This window comes from Pteropus alecto, unplaced genomic scaffold, assembly GCF_000325575.1.
Source record: "Pteropus alecto unplaced genomic scaffold, ASM32557v1 scaffold135, whole genome shotgun sequence".
Lineage (NCBI taxonomy): Eukaryota > Metazoa > Chordata > Mammalia > Chiroptera > Pteropodidae > Pteropus > Pteropus alecto.
Genome location: NW_006438076.1, coordinates 2,215,189 through 2,219,050, shown reverse-complemented (window position 1 = coordinate 2,219,050; position 3,862 = coordinate 2,215,189).

Sequence of the window (3,862 nt, the reverse complement as noted above, 5' to 3'; positions counted from 1 at the left end):
GAATGTTTGAGATTACAAGCACCCCATTCAACTGATAAGAAACAGATAAGAAACCCAAGAAGTTAAATAACATACCCAAGGCTCACAGCAAAATTAGCAGAAATGTTGGCCTAGGGATTAGAAATTTTGTGATTCTTCGATAGCACTTGCTTTACATTTTTCATTCTCTGGGTCTAAACCAACTCTGCCACAAACAACAGACACCTCTCTTCGCATCTCATGTAAGTTTTGCATTTTTCTTCCTAACCCTAGTCTCCCCAGCCTATCATAACCCTCTCCTCCACCTCTGAACCTTACCGATCTGGTTAAAAATGCATCTACAGAAGAAATTCCTTCTTCCCAGTCAGAAGTGAAGCGAAGTATGGTCACATTCTTATCAGGCAAATGTAATTAGCCTGAAACGAGATGTGTCACAACGCTCTGAGAAGTTTTCCACTTTCAAATTACTATACGAATGTCAAGGGCAAGAAGAAAAGGCCACTGAAGTCGGTATGTTGAGGTGTAGCTCATGCCACAGCAGCATATACACTATAGCAGAGAATCATAATTGATTTCTAATGGCAAAGAACATTTAACCTGGCCGTGTGCAGAGGGAGGAACGAAGCAAGGAGAAAAGAAGCGAAGCTCCAGCTCCCACTTAAAAACTTCTCGAAGTCTAAATTAATTTGGTCCTATCTCACTAACAGGGAAAGTATCTATTTCACTCGCAGCCAAAGTGAGCGTTTGCTTAACCTCTTGGGGGATAGGCTATAGCTGCACGTAGACCTTTGCAAGAAGTGGCACGGTTATCCAATTTCCCTCTAATTGCTCTAACAAGGATGAATTAGGACTTTCATCAGCAGGCCTGAGTGATCAGTTTGGAGTCAGCCATGGGCGGTGAAGCTGGTTATTAAACAAAACTACAGTGTTAACTCCTAATAATACAGAGTGAGGGCAAATTAAGCAGAAGACAAATATGCCATACCGCCGACACTGGAGAATATGTTCTCTTGACTGCATGTTCTAAAGCGATGCTATTATTAGTGCCGTCGAAGTTCGTTTCTGAGGCATAACAGGGAAATAAATGTTCACTTGGCTTTTTGTGCAGTTAAAAAGAAACCGTCTGACAAGGGAACACGGTTTACTGTTTAAATATCCACTTAGGCTAGGCTTCACTTTGATAAACATTAATTATTCCAATACCCTTGCACTGGGAGAACTTACAGAAAAGCCTGAGCGACACCATGCTCCCCAGATAACCATTCCTGGCTGAGAAGGACTGTGGCTACCACTTATGTTGTTGCCTTTGCTCAAAATGTCACTGTGCTTTATTTAAGGACGTATACAAGAACATACTTTTTTTCTACCCAGCCTATCTCCAGCCACAGTGACTACCCCGTCACTGATTCCAATTGAAATGCAGTTTGAGTTAAATAAACTGATCATATATCATGAGAGTAGAGGAGGGGAGAGAGAACCATTCTCACATCTTGTCAAAACCTCACAAGCCCATTCTGGTAGAACTTCATTAGTTTGCACTAAGGGCTGGGATCGACTTGACTAATTACTGAGTGGTGAGCAGCATGGATTAGTGTTTGGGAGCAAACACAACTTAGAAAGGTGGGATCATGGATCAAACAAATGGATTTTATTGTGCAATCAAAAACCTACTTGAGCACTGACTGAAATGAAATCCAATAGCAAGATAAGTGCTTTAATAGTAACACTTTCCAGAATGTGGTTTGGTGACAAGCACAATGCCTTTGGGATCTAGCATCTCCACGTGCTAGACTTTGCCCAACCATTGAATCCTTGTTGACTTTTCAAAGCCAACTGGTCTCTTTTGGGCCTTTCTTTTTTATCCTTTGAGGAAGAGCAGATGTGTGTGAACCTTCTTTCCATACTACTTTATAGTCTTCATGAATGAATGTAGACAGAACACTTTGAACTTGGCTAAGTCAGGTATATGCAAGAGGCTGTTCTCTCTTTTTTTTCTTTGGAGTCCTGGAGAAATCAGGATTATAGTTGTTGGTCTGTTTTACACACAAAAAGTCACATTGTTGACCCTACTCGTTTGCTTGTGTTTCAAACTCTCAAATAACTTCCTGAATTATGCTGGGCCAAGTACAGGTAGTGGGTCGCATGCTTAAGCTTGAGAGTAGGTGTGACAATCACTGAGAAGCTGGTAGAGTGTGGTGGTGAGGTAAATCAGATGGAATTATGCACAGGAATTTGCAGTGCCGAGTATACTTCCTCTCCCTACTGACTTTGGGTTTGGCCAAGAGACATGCTTTGACTAATGACATGGGATCGAATATGACATGACAGAGGTTTTAAATGTGCATGTAAGACTTAACTGGACCTCTTGCTCCCCTGCTCTCACCAAAGGAAAAACTTGTCCCAGGTAGCTGCTGCTTCTTCAGCCTAGGTCCCAGATAGGGAGACTGGTGGAGCAGACCTGAACTCGGCATCTGGAAGAGTTGTCCCAGCTGATTGCCAAACTCACAAGCAAGGAGAACCACTTTTAGTTGTAAGCCAGTGAAACTTTGGACATAAATGTTATATATCATTAGCACAGCAAACTAATACCCCCAACTAATAGAGGAAGATACCAAAATAAATCAGATATATAAACTCTGACCTCAAGGAGCTTGCAGATGAGCTAGGAAAACAAAGCAAATGCATTTAATAGCAAAAATATGAGATAAAACATGCTAAGTGCCCAGAGAGGCAATACTGATGGAAGTGTGGGAGGGGTGGAGGGGGAGGGAAGAAGTGTGGCATTTGAACTGGATCATGAGGCATGGAGGGGTGAGAACATATGGAAAGACAAGGAATGGCATCCCAGGCAGAGAGAATAACATGAATTCAGGGAGAGGCACAGGGGTGAGAAATACCTAAGAAAGGTTGTAACTAACAGATGATCCATTTTGGCAAAAAGAAAATGGTCAATCTAATTCTTTTTATACATAAATGTCTGCCTTCTTTGCCATTCAGATTTCCTAAATAATCTTTCAAGTTTGAGCCCTAATCTTGTTGAAATGGAGAAGTGGGACAGACACGGAACACTTTAGAAATCTAAGTCTTTATATCTTTAAAGAGAAGTACTTTTTTCTCTTCTACTTTGTTTAGGATATGGAATATAAAATTCATCTCAGAAAGCCCCAGAGATGACTTTATCGACCGTCTTTTAAATAGAATTAAAATTGACTCAAGACATATCTGCGAATCTATTGAATTACAAAGTCCAAATTGAGCTGCAGCTGGTCTTGCAGGAGGACATTAAACAGATGAGGAGGGAAATCGAGTGGACAGCCTGCCACTAGATGCTGAGTGGATGGGGGAACAAGTTGCGTCAGCTGGGAAACTTGTAGCATACTGGGAGACTTCAGCTGAGTTGCTGAACTGATGGGGCCAGGTCATTCACCTTCATTTATTTGAAGAAACACAGCATTCATCACTTTGGATTCTTCCCCTCCAATTTTAGAAAGGTGTGATTGAATTTAGAATGGATATCTCCCTAATAGTCTTCTTTTGTAGCTTTTGCACACTTTCCAAGTTCTGTTTCCCATGACAGGACTGGAGACACAAAGTAAGCAAGATGTTGCTGTCATTACTGATTTATTTTCTTCCTTCGAGCATTGTCTCTTCTTATCTCCCTCTCGCTCTCCACCAAAAAATGTTTTTTGAACTCCTACTCAGTGCTGGGCACTCTTCTCGGCTTTGGGGATGTTGGTCATGGCAGATGCCTTCTCTGGGAATGGCTCAGCCTTCTGGGCTTGCATGCCATGCATTTTGCATCAAGGAGGTGATAAATTTAACCTCCTTGAAATGAGTCCATCCAGTCCCTTCTATTAATTGATGACACAATGGAGAGTAACAA